Below are 14120 nucleotides of genomic sequence, written 5' to 3'. Positions count from 1 at the left end.
ATTCATCCAACAACCCCTGTTAGTCATTTTTGGGTCACTCTTAATTGATTGCCTAACACTTTGAACCTGGTATGGTTCTGGCAGCCAGACAAAGTCTTCAGGCAGAAGAACGCAAGTCTTAGCTGTTGGGATTCTGAGCAGAGTACACAGAAATGGTGAGCACTGCGGAGTGGTGGGTGAGCACTGATGACATCTGCTGTAATTGCTCTTTAAATATGGAGTCAAGAGATATATGGGGTCCAGACCTTGACTGGGAACCCTGGATTCCAACTCTGCGTTCAGAGTTCTCAGGATTTTTTGCCTCTTTCTTGGCTGCCCCAAGTAAGTGGAGGACTCACCATCATTCTTTGGATCCAGAGCTTCATGACAGGAATGAAAAAGCCTGCCAGGGCTCTGTGAAGGAACGGGGAACGTTGACTCAGGATGCCCTGGCTTGCATCTCAGCTCTGCTTTTAATCAGCTGTGTGGCACCCTCTTTGGGTCTCTATTGAAGACAATTTGCATGGTTCGTAAGAACCCTCCCTTCTTGCTCTAGTAGGCTCAGCAGACTGTATAGTTCCTCTCTTTGAATGGTAGTATTTTGGGGGGGGGGTTGATATTTTTTTGCCATTACATAAGTAATATATAATGCATGTTTATTGTAGCATGATTAGAAAAATGTAGATAAGTAAATAACCCATAATCTTATGGCACAGAGAATACTACCATAAACTTTTTTGGTGCACACCCTTCATAGACACACACACACACACACACACACACACACACACATTCAGCATTAGTGAGTATGCTAAAATTGTCCAAAATCTATTCTAAGCTCTTGAAACACCAAGGTGAAAAATCATACGTTTGCTGGCATTCCATTGAAGGCCACAGAAAACAAACACATTATAACTAAGAATTTCAAATAATAACTGTTCAAAAACAGGTGATATGATGAGAGAGATACAAATTCCAGTTAAATAAGTGGTGATATTCTGCTGTTCTATAAAAAGAGAGTAGGTTTTAGTATAAGCTGAAAATAAGACAACTCTAGCAAGATTTAAATGGTCTTTGGCACTCAGGGTCTATTACAGTAGTATTTTAAAAGTTTTTTTATCCCTATTTTCTCAAACTTTAAAATAGATATTATGTGTTCTTTGCCAAAATACCGCTGAATATAAAGAGAAACCAACATAAGGGGACATTTAATGATTTAAGGCTAGAAACTATCCTAGATTAAAACAGCAGGAGTGTGTGAAATATGATCTGCATACTTTAAATGAGTGACCTTGATCTGTTGTTTCCAAAGTACCCCCTTCTTTCCCAGCATCAAGCTCTTAGTTATATTTTTTTTGTACAATTACTTGGCTGCTCTCTCTGCCATGGAACACTCTCTTCCTCATTATTTCAGGTCTTTTCTCAAATATTATCTTATCAGAGAGGCCTTTCCTGACAAGTATATATAAAAGGGCCACCGGCACCCCCCGCTTCACTGTTTTTCATAGGCCTTATTTGTGTTTGCCTCTCTCCCCAAACTGCAAAATCCATGATTTTTCAGGAAACTAGAACATTCCCTGGCACGTGGTAAATTTTCAATAATGATTGTTTTTGTTTGATGAAGAGTAGGTGTATCAAGTCAAGGGAAGGAGGTCACTTTAGGTTGAAGGAGGTTAAGAAAGGCCTCTGTGTAATGTCAACATCTGAGCTAAAACCAGAATGACAGGAAAGAGACACCCAAAGAAAAATCTAGGTCAGGGATTGGCAAACTTTTTTTGTACAGTGCAATACAGTAAATGTTTTAGCCTTTGTAGGCTAGATGTGATCTCTGTCACATCTTCTTCTAAAAAAGAACAACAACAAAAACCCCTCTAAAATTATAAAAACGTTTTTAGCTCATGGCTGTACAAAAACAGGCTATGGGTCATAGTTTATTGACCCTTCTCTACAGGGAAAGCGTTCCAAGTGAGGAAGCAGCTAGTGCAAATGCCCTAAAGTGGTATGTGCTTAGAGAATTTAACAGACAGAAGGACGGCCAGTGTGGCTGGAACATAGTGACCAGGACCCAAAGAGAGAGGAGGAGGAGAGAAATCCAAAGATCTAAGAGGGCCCAGACAAGTGGGGCCTGTAGGTCATAGTAGGACATTTCTATTTGATTCTAAATGCAATTGGGAAACCATTGGAGGTTTTTAAGCAAGGGGGTGAGATGATACAATTTATCCTTTACAAAAATTCTCTAGCTGCTTATGGAGAAAAGCATTTGATGGGGAGAGTAAGGGAAGTGAGGCCAGGCAGGGGTGAAGCAGGAAGTAGATGAGAGATGAGATGAAGAAGAGAAAATAACAGACTTGGGACACAGCACTACAGGAGTTGTTTTTCAACCTGCTTCTTTTCATTTAACACCTAATCTGTGGCATTTAATATCTTTTAACCACGTCCTTTCATATAATAGAAATAGAAATCTTCAGAATATCACATTGTACTATAATTTATTTCAGCCATCTCTAAAAGGCAGGCGTTGAAATTGTTTCCAATTATTTGATATTAAGAATAATACTCCAGCAGTGCTTGATTTGCTCAATCTATTAGCCTAACCAAGATAATCTCTCTGATGGAAACTAAAATTTTGGTGGTGAGCACTCTTATAGTGTATGCAACGTTATACACTATACATACATAATGCATATATAAACTACACATAATGTGTATATAAACTATATACACAACTTATATAATGTTATACACCAATGTTACCTCAAAAAAGAAAAGAAAAAAACCTAGAAGAAAAAGGAATCCTTTGAATTGGTCTCTAGTACTCTCTGAGGGCTCCCATATTTCCTCCATTTCAGGAAGAGCCAGAAAAGCAAATAAATAATATCTTATTTACTGGGATATTGGGTCCTAGTGACCTCTCTCAGGGTCTGGAGTCCTCCAGGGTCCTCATTAGCATCCCTTCCCTGCCAGCACCCCCATCCCTCCTCACCCACAAACCTTTGTGCCCTTTGTTACCCACCGTTTTTCCTTTAAGCAATTCCTTTGGATCTTGTCTCCTACTAAATTCTTTTTTTCCCCCGATCAACCTCATTTTGCTGCCTGAGGGATCATTTTCTCCCCGGTCTGGTGTACCAGCAAACTAGAGAACTTGCGGGTTAGGTAGACTCGAGAGCGCACAACGTGGTCCTTCCTGGCTATTGGCTCCTCCCTCCACCCCCTCAAATGGTCCCCCCCAGTGACTGGCTCTCCTCAGTGATTGGCTTTCCTCTGGGATATGGCCCTCCCCACCCCATGTTGCCCTTTCCCGCTTTATGGTCCTTCCCAGTGACTGGCCCTCTTCTGTGATTAGTCCGCCCCAGTGACTGACCCTCCCTCACTAAACTTCTCAGTTAGAATCTGTGAGGACCTCAGGGACAGAGTTCTCATCCCGCTTCAGCCAGGAAATTAATGACACAGCTGAGAGCAGGCAGCAGGAAAGGAAACCCAGGCTTGGGTTCCCTTTTCCTTCATGGAGCCACAGAGGGCTCTACCTCCCTGTAAAACCTGAACAGACAGTTTTAGTTGGAATTCCAGAAGCAGAGCCCTCCTCCAGAGGCAGCAACCAAGAAGAGAAGGAAATCTAGGATTCTCTGGGTGGATGTTGAATCTCCCACACACGCACCTCTATTTTTTTCCTTGTTCCCCTTCTCTTCATTCTAATTAAGTTTTGCATTCACTGCCCTTAATATAGAAGACTGGTTTGGGCTGAGCTGGGAGGTTGAGGGGAGCTGAGGAGTAGCAAGAGACATGGACATTTGAAAAGTCTCTGAGATGGGAATGTGAGCCCCTGGTGATCCAAGAAAAGGTATGGAAATCCCAGAAACGTTGGGGAATCTGAACTCAGGACCTATGCTAATTTCCATGGAATCACATGTCTCTGTTATGGGATCTCCCCAAAGCCCGGAAGATGGGATCTTCCCAAAGCCCAGAATATTAGGGCAGACAAGGTAGCTCCTCAGAGCCCAGGCTGGGCAGAAACTGTAGTTCCTAACAGCCCAGAGTGTGCCCACAATATAGTTTCCCACAGCTCAGGACTGGAAGACACAGTTGTCCCTCCAGCTTAGGACGGTGCAGATATCTTAGTCCTACATAACACAGGATGGTGCTAACATAGTCATCCCTCATACCCAGGACTGAGCAGACACCATAGTCCCTCACAGCCCAGGACGGTGCACACATTTTATTCCCTACAACCCAGGTCTGTGCAGACACCAACTACCTTAGAGCTCAGCATGGGGCAGATAGTAGTCCCTCATAGCTCACAGGTGGGCAGGCACTGAAGTATCTCACAGCTCAGTAATGCAAAGATGAGAAAGTGGCTTAAGTAGACCTTGTTAACAGAATCTTGGGCATTCAGAGTGTGTGTACAATGACCAAAGCGCAATAAGAACCAGACAGCACTGTAGATGTCAGTGTGGACAGAGGCTGCCCAGGGATAAACCCCCCTCTCCTCAAAACTGTTTCAAAGTAAGATGTCTTACATATTTAGATGCTACTCTGGGAAGAATAAAATTTCTGGATTAAATGTATCTGGATTACCTATGATGCAAAGGTTATGTTACAGAAAAATATATTAACACCTTTGCACACACATGGATTTTAAAGAATTAAAATAACCAGCCTTCACATTTTCCTAGGTTCCATAATCCTTTTGCCTCCATGTTAGGAGACCATTATGGGAGCACATGGAGAAGGACACCCTAAATGTCACAGGACAGTTCCCATTGCCAAAAAATTTGGGCTGTTTAGCTCCCAGTACTCAAAGGAAAATCTTTCACAGAAATCAACCTTGATGTCCCCATCTCAGCCTCCTTAAGAGGTTTTCTTAGAGGACCCTCAGGCAGTGTGGGTTACATGTTAGATGGAAGCTTTATTTTCCCCCAAAGATATTTCTTCAACAGCCTATTTCTACCAGGAAACCCAGCCCTTATCACTGCCTTTGACAAAATGGCCCTTCATGCTGAGTGTTGCTCTCATTGCTCCTGTTTTCTCTGTGTTTAGACAGAGACAGTGGATTCATGTTTTATTAAACAGTGGTAGGCCTGGGAAAATCAATTAGCAAGCAGAGTGATCAACAGTAATCATGATCACTACCATTTGCCAAGCTCTTATTATGTGCCAGACACCGCACCAGCACCTCACGTGCATTGTCTCACTTTATCTTAACACTAGGAGGCAGGAATTATTATCTTTTTCACTTTACAAATGAATAAGAGGCAGAGAGAGGTTAACTGACTTTCCCAGTCACAGAACTGCTAAGTGTCAGATCAGGATTTCAAAACAGGTGTTTGTGATTCTGTAGATCTTGCACTAAGCAACTGGGGCTGCAGCCAGGTCTCACACTGCACACTGTGAGACTTCAGGGAGTTACCAGGGACCAGGATACCCCAAATGCAGCCAGGTTGGGGCAGGGTGTGAGCAGCCTGGAAGGGACCCTATGAATGATTTGTGTACCTTTCTTTCCACAAGTGGGTAATTTGGTTTCCTTTCTTGTTTTCAGCTTTTGTTTTTTAATTTGAAATAACACCATCCAGTTGGCAAAGCCTGTGAGGAAAACCATTTTATTACTTTTTCTAGATATAATATGAAAAATTGCTGACCCATAGCTCTAGATCAGGAGCCAATTATGTAAGGTCTTTTAAGAAGGGGACAGATGGCATGTGGAGTTGCAGACGTGGGGGTCTCAGACGAGCTTTTGTGGAGGAGTTAAGGCCCACATTCTTTTTCTCTCCCTAATATAATCATCACATTAGAGTAAGAATGAACCCTTTTCATGAACTGCATTTGAACTTTGTGATGATATTTACAAGGAATGCCTCTGAGCCCTGATGGAAGCCACACTACCTCCATGATGTGTTCACTGAGCCAACTTGCCAAAGGGTCAGATATTCTGCATTTTAGGATTTCAGTGTATGCCGCCTTGACTGTTCTTTGTTGTCTAAATTTGCCTTTCCAGACTATTTTCTGGAGAAGCAGGATCTGGTTCTCACTTTCTTTTGCTTACTCACTCAGCGTCTGGCAGTGATGGGCATTTCAGCTCTGAGTAGCCACTTGTTGTTTGATAATGCCTGTTTGAGCCCCAAATCTACTCTTTAATAGGAACAATAATGGATGTACACCTTTTAGGGGTGTTGGGAGGATTAAAGATAACATAGGCAAAGTACTCATTACCTTGCATGATATGTAGTAGGCAATTAATTAATGGTGACTACTATAATGTGTTTCAGAAAGAAATGCTTGTGATTGGCACTCAAATTGTTTTCCTTCAAGGAGTGGGATTACATCTCCTGGAATTCTGTGGAAATGGGTCATCTGTGTTGTCATTTAACTTTCTTATCGATCTTAATCCACCCACTGATGAGACCTTCTGGTGATGCTGCCCTGGAAGGTGTAATTAAAAATAAACAAAGCAAAACAAACAAAACAAATATATGAGAGAGTTGAGGAGTGAGGGCTGGGAGCAGCATGGTGACAGGTTGGATATGGAAAAGAGGCAGTGATAAAATAGTCTCCACACCTGAGAATGGAGAAATTACTCAAGATCTAAGGATTTTTAAAGAAATGGTAAAGGCAACATGGGAGAACTGCTTGGGAAGTACCACAGATCCAGGTAACTTGGATCTGTCAGGGGTCTTCTAGACGTCTGGTGGTCAAATCCTCTCATTGTATATGTAAGCAAGAGGGGATCAGAAAGGTGGAGGGACTTGTCGAAGATCCCAGAGGAGGTAAACAGCTGTTCTTTTGTGTTGTGTTGTGTTGTTCTGCTTCCAGGATACATGTATATTCTTCTGGGAAATCACCTCCACCCCCACATTTAATTTATGCACCCCAGTTAGACTCCAGGGCCCTCTGGTTCCAAGGGATTGCATGTGACTCAAGCCTGGGCAGTTGGCCCCTCAAATGCCCTAGAGATGGTGATTAATTCATGGCACATCCTGTGACCCAACCTAGTCCAATGAGAATGGCACCCAGGATGAGTGTAGGAGCTATTGGGAATAACAATTTCTTTCCCACTGGATTTGATGTTGGGAGAATGTGAGGGTGTAACATTTGGGAGTCCTTTAACCACCAGGTGGAATCTGAGAATAAAACATCAGGGAGGAAAGCAGAGACAAAAGATTGGGTTCCAGTGACATTATTTTTTTCTTTTTATGAGCCCCTTGATCAAAGCACACCTGAAGATAACAAACGTTGCATTTTCCAGTTATGTGAGGCAATTAATTCCCTCTATTCTTGGCCAGTTTGTGGTGAGTTTTCTTTCAATTTCAACACTCATAGTTCTGAGACACTGGGTCTCAGTGGGGAATACAGTGGATTGGTTTACTCAACATCATTTCCAGTCTCTTTCTAGTGGGTTTTCCTTTACTGCAGGAATGGCGGAGGGGAAGCTAAAAGCTCCAAATCAAAGAGTTCTTATAGCTAGGACTCTGTATGTGATTAAGGTTTTACCAATCAGATGCATTCCTGTAAGACTTGATTTACAGCCAAGATAAATGGGGAAAGAGAGGAGACATCCATTTTATCAATATTTGTGCAGAGATAGCAGTTGTAGGGGTGCTTCTTAGTCTCCATATGCTGCCAAAGTGGTAGAAACTGGAGTTAGTGCTTAGGACAGAGACATGTTGATTTACCCCTGCCTGACTGTGACAAAAGTAGCAAGGAGGACTTCCCTGGTGGCGCAGTGGTTGAGAGTCCGCCTGCCAATGCAGGGGACACGGGTTCGTGCCCCGGTCCGGAAAAGTTCCCACATGCCGTGGAGTGGCTGGGCCCATGAGCCATGGCAGCTGAGCCTGAGAGTCCGGAGCCTGTGCTCCGCAACGGGAGAGGCCACAACAGCGAGAGGCCCGCGCACCGAAAAAAAAAAAAAGTAGCAAGGAGTTCATTTTGGTGGCCACTTCTGCAGTGATGGTCTTGTTCTCAGTCTTGTAAAGCCTGTAGAGCCCTAGGCCTTCCAGGGATTTTGTAAGTATGTTATTTCTAGTTTTAAACCCCCTTCTGCTTGAAATAGCTAGAATGGTTTCTGTTTCCTGCAATAAACATTGGACCAATAAACCAGAAATCCTGCCTCTGGACAGGGCACTTGCTTTCCATGATTAGGCATCAACGTCCCAGGCTCTCCCTGACCTGGGGCATCTTATTGTTCTTGGGTGGCAGGAGACTGATGACTGCCATAGGGACTCCCAGAAGTATGCATTGATTGGGCTTCCCTGGTGGCGCAGTGGTTGAGAGTCCGCCTGCTGATGCAGGGGACACGGGTTCGTGCCCCTGTCCGGGAAGATCCCACATGCTGCGGAGCGGCTGGGCCCGTGAGCCATGGCCGCTGAGCCTGCGCGTCTGGAGCCTGTGCTCCGCAACGGGAGAGGCTACAACAGTGAGAGGCCCGCGTACCGCAAAAAAAAAAAAAAAAAAAGAAAAAAAAAAAGAAGTATGCATTGATTGTTGGTTGTGCTTGACTCCAAGCTGATGCAGATTTGGGGCAGAGGAAGAAGAAACTTGTGGAGAGTGGTGCAAGGGGGTAAATGGGCTGAATTAGAAAAGAGAAAATGCAGTGATGAACATTGCACACTCTCCCAGATAGGGCTTCCTGAGGCTTTGGGAAGATGAGCAGTTGAGCCCTTCTGTGCATACTCCACAGAGATAGCTTAACGGCAGATTATGCAGGGGTCATTGATTGTGATGCAGCCCAGTAACTGTGCAGAGGAGTGAGATGGGTTATGGATTTTTTCTCAAAAGTTGTGTGACATTGGGATCACTGGTTATAAAACCAATGACCTTATGATTTTACACTAAGCAGGTGAGGCTACCTATTCCCATATCATCCAGCTATGAGCACATCTCAAGGTACTCTCCAGGTTTCTGGATCTTAAGTCTTCTCAGATATATGGATTGTTCCCTGAGATTAAGAACAGGGCACTGAGTTCTCACAGTGTAGTTGTGCCCCAGTATTTATATTTGAGTTCAAGCTCCAAATAAGATCTCCTCAATATAAAGATTCTGCAGATTTGCTGATGACATGTCTGACTCGTTGTGGTCCTTGCAACAGCAATATCAGCATCACCACAGAACTTGTTAAAATTTCAAGTTATCAAGCCCCATACTAGACCCATAAAATGTGAGCTTTCTGGTAGGGTTACCATGGTAATTAAACTGGAAAAAGCTGTGTAACACATCTTGTTAAGTGCCTGCAGCCACGGAGATGACTCTCCCTGCATTTGTGTGTCTGTCTAGGTCTTTGCCCAAACTGGTGCCGCTGTCTGCATTGACTCCTTCTCCCTCAACCTGCTGAACCTATACTCTTTCACATCTTAACTCAAACAACCCTTAGCTTATTTGTCTCTTCAATCTTTCCTTATAGTCTTCCCTCCTTGTACTGACCCCTCCCTCCATTGAGCTTTCATCTTGTCAAAGCAGATGTGTCCCACAGCACTCTGTTTACATGTCTAGAATAACTGTTGTGGCCGATCTAGAATCCATTCACCCTTATCCTGTTCATGACATTCTCATTGTATTTTGGGAAATCTTGCTTCCCCCAGTCTCAGTCCATATACTTTGGATGGAATTGATCCTACAACCCACCAACAGCATATTGCTTAGATCTGGCCAATCTTATTCCACTGAATGACTGTAGCAGTTGATTAACAGGTGGGCATGTGACACAAATAGTTCCAAGGATGGTTGGTCTACAGATTTTGGGTTGAAATACTGGGAAATATAAGTTTATTTTTGGATGGGCGGTGGGGGCTAAGTTGGTATAATAGGAGAAATCATGTTGAACACAAAACCACCTTCTGGGGAAGCAGAGGGGAGCCATGGAGACAGATTTCTGTCCCTTTTTGATGCCCGGATCTGTCAGTGCCTGCAGTCAGACCTTGCAAAGTGACAGCTCTATGCATGAACCAAGACATTTTTGTTTTTGTTTCCCCACATCAGTGTGAATTTGGTTTCTACCACTCATAAAAGAAAGAGTCCTTGGCTTTTGTGACCCCCTTAAAGGACCTTGTTTAGAGGCTCCTGCAAGGTGCTTGGTCTGTGGTGGGTTCCCAAGAAGTGTTGACTGATGGGATGAATATTGACAAAGAGCAAGAGAAGGCTGAATCTCTGTCCTTGATGTACCTGCCCTTCAGCCCTTTCTTCTCCATATTAGCATACACTCATCAGGCACCTCCCAAGTGCCAAACATCTCTCCACTGTGCAGTTTGCCTTGTGAGGCCTTTCCTGACCTGACCACCCAGACCTCAGAGGGTAGGCCAAGCAAAGGCCAGTCCATGACTCCCTTACCTGAAAGCATTTCAGCTTCGATGGCCATGCTGAACTATCCCTCACAGAGGGGAACAAATGCTTTTGTCAAAATGTCCCTTTGAAACTTGTTTCGTATGCCTCCCTCCCACATGAATTAATTCCCTCTTGTAAATGAGAGTAACCATCCTGTCATCCAAAGGACATTTGACAATCGTGTCACAGTGACTGGTGGCCAAACTGCTGGGGCCACAGTCCCCAACCTTTTTGGCACCAGGGCCCGGTTTCGTGGAAAACAGTTTTTCCACAGATGGGGTGCGGGGAAGGTGGGGATGGTTCAGGTGGTAATGAGAGCGGCAGATGAAGCTTCACTCACTCTCCTGTCGCTCACCTCCTGCTGTGCGGCCAGGTTCCTTCCTAACAGGCCATGGACTGGTACTGGTCCGTGGCCCTGAGGTTAGGAACCACTGTGCTGGTGGATGCTTAGTGGGGTAACTCTCCACAGGAACTAGCTTCTTCTCTCCATTAACTCCCTATTCTTCTAATCAGAAAACTTTGGCTCAAGCTTTTGGCCAGCTTCAGGATTGCAGCTTGGGGATAGGAAGTCTACCCTGGAATAAACTCTTGGTGGCCTCCTATGGGGAGAGCATGAACTGGGCCTGTTTCTGCCTGAGGAAGACTGCAGACCATAGGCTGGGTCAGAGCTTTTTTTCCTGATGCTTTCCAAGGGAAGTTAGAAGTCCTCTTGGGAGTCACTTGTCCAAAGGGTCCCACAGTAAGTCCCTGGCAAAGCTTAGATCTGAATTCCAGGCCCTGGACCCCTGAGCAGTGACCTCCCACTCACCTTCATGTGGGGGAGGAATGGAATGAGAGAGAAGATAAGGTGAGGCTAAGAGAAGGGAAAGAGGGGAAGGGGAAAGGGTATCAGTGATGTTCCAGACCATAGGTTAAATTGTTGAGACCCAATGCCGTGAGTCTCTCCTTAGAAACAGCTCTCAAATACACTGGGGCAAATAGTACCTGGATATTCAGAACAGGAGTTTCCCTCTTCTATCTCACTCCCCCATGGACATGGTTACACCCACAGTATCAAGGACAGGATCTTGAATTAGAAAAAGGACAATTTTTGTTCAACTACTCCTTTTACATGTGAGGCCCCAGGGATTAAAAAATGTGCTGAAGAAAACAAATGTGAGCGCTGAACTGGACTAGAATCTGTTTCTGGACTTCTAGCCCTAGGCCTCCTGTCTGAAGGAGTTTTTACCCCACCCAGAGTTCTAAGGTGCTCATTAATTACACAAATCCTTGATGCCGGTGTACTGGTGTTGAACAATACGTTATCCTGTAGCGCCACCTGGTGGATCTTTGGATGACCTTTTAAAAGCTATAGGAAGGGCTACAGTGGCAGGATCGTGACAGAACCCCGTTTCCTCCAAGGCTGTGAGGTACTTGGCTCCAGCTACTTCTCCCTCTCTCACACCTGTGATGACCATCCTTCCCTCTTTTCTTCAAACTGGATTATCCCACAGTTTTTTTTCTCAAGCTCTCTGTGCTTTTCTGTTCAGCACTGAACAGAGTGTGTTACCGAGCGCATTTGTGTGCCAGAAGCACATTGAGGCCAAACAAACCAAAACGGTCAGAGCTGGAGCGGAGAAACGTTTATTGCAGGGCTGAGCAAGGAGAGATGAGTGACTCATGCTCAAAAAACCTGAACTCCCCAAAGGTTTCAACAAAGCATTTTTTAAAACATCTTTATTGGAGTATAATTGCTTTACAATGGTGTGTTAGTTTCTGCTATAAAACAAAGTGAATCAGCTATACGTATGTTTTCCAGGTTGTCCATTTTATTGGCATATAGTTGCTTCTAGTATTCTCTCATGATTCTTTGTATTTCTGCAGTGTCAGTTGTTACTTCTCCCTTTTCATTTCTAATTCTGTTGATTTGAGTCTTCTCCCATTTTTTTCAATGAGTCTAGCTAATGGTTTTTCAGTTTTTTTAATCTTCTCAAAGAACCAGCTTTTAGTTTTATTGATCTTTGCTATCATTTCCTTCATTTCTTTTTCATTTATTTCTGATCTGATCTTTATGATTTCTTTCCTTCTGCTAACTTTGGGGCTTTCTTTTTCTTCTTTCTCTAGTTGCTTTAGGTATAAGCTTAGGTTTTTTGATATTTTTCTTTGTTTCTTGAGGTAGGATTGTATTTCTATAAGCTTCCCTCTTAGAACTGCTTTTGCTGCATGCCACAGTTTTTGGGTCATAGTGTTTTCATTGTCATTTGTTCCTACTTAATTTTTAATTTCCTCTTTGATTTCTTCAGTGATTTCTTGGTTATTTAGTAGTGTGTTATTTAGCTTCCATGGGTTTGTTTTTTTACAGTTCTTTTCCCCTGTAACTGATATCTAGTTTCACAGCATTGTCCTTGGAAAAGATACTTGATGTGATTTCAATTTTCTTAAATTTACCAAGGCTTGATTTGTGACCCAAGATATGATCTCTCCTGGAGAATGTTCCATGAGCACTTGAGAAGAAAGTGTATACTGTTGTTTTTGAATAGAATGTCTATAAATGTCAATTAAGTCTATCTTGTTTAATGTGTCATTTAAAGCTTGTGTTTCCTTATTTATTTTCATTTTGGATGATCTGTCCATTAGTGAAAGTGGGGTGTTAAAGTCCCCTACTATTATTGTGTTACTGTCGACTTCCCCCTTTATGGCTGCTAGCATTTGCCTTATATATTAGTTGTTCCTATATTGGGTGCATAAATATTTACAATTGTTCTATGTTCTTTTTGGATTGATCCCTTGATCATTATGTAGTGTCCTTCTTTATCTCTTGTAATTGTTTTTATTTTAAAGTGTATTTTGTCTGATATGAGCATTGCTACTCCAGCTTCCTTTTGATTTCAAATTTGCATGGAGTATCTTTTTCCATCCCCTCTTTCAGTCTGTATGTGTCCCTAGGTCTGAGGTGCTTCTCTGTAGACAGCATATATATGGGTCCTGTTTTTGTATCCATTCAGCCAGTCTATGTCTTTTGGCTGGAGCATTTAATCCATTTACATTTAAGGTAGTTATCCATATGTATGTTCCTATTACCATTTTCTTAATTGTTTTGGGTTTGTTGTTGTAGGTCTTTTCCTTCTCTTGTGTTTCCTGCCTAGAGAAGGTCCTTTAGCATTTGTTGTAAAGCTGGTTTGGTGGTGCTTTATTCTCTTAGTTTTTGCTTGTCTGTGAAGGTTTCAATGCCACCTTCAAATCTGAATGAGATCCTTGCTAGGTAGAGTAATCTTCGTTGTAGGTTTTTCCTTTTCATCACTTTAAATATGTCCTGCCCGCCCCTTCTGGCTTGCAGAGTTTCTGCTGATAGATCAGCTGTTAACCTTATGGGGATTCCCTTGTATATTATTTGTTGCTTTTCCCTTGCTCCTTTTTTTTTTTTTTTTTTTGCGGTACACAGGCCTCTCACTGTTGTGGCCTCTCCCATTGCAGAGCACAGGCTCTGGACGTGCAGGCTCAGCAGCCATGGCTCACAGGCCCAGCCGCTCCACGGCATGTGGGATCTTCCCGGACTGGGGCACAAACCCGTGTCCCCTGCATCGGCAGGAGGACTCTCAACCACTGCACTACCAGGGAAGCCCCCTTGCTGCTTTTAATATTTTTTCTTTGTATTTAATTTTTGATAGTTTGATTAATATGTGTCTTGGCATGTTTCTCCTTGGATTTTTCCTGTATGGGGTCTCTGCACTTTGTGGACTTGATGCACTATTTCCTTTCACATATTAGGGAAATTTTCAACTATACTCTCTTCAAATATTTTCTCAGTCCCTTTCTTTTTCTCTTCTTCTTCTGGCCCTCGATAATTCAAATATTGG

This window comes from Phocoena phocoena, chromosome 20, assembly GCF_963924675.1.
Source record: "Phocoena phocoena chromosome 20, mPhoPho1.1, whole genome shotgun sequence".
Taxonomy (NCBI): Eukaryota; Metazoa; Chordata; class Mammalia; order Artiodactyla; family Phocoenidae; genus Phocoena; species Phocoena phocoena.
This window is presented reverse-complemented; position numbering follows the sequence as displayed.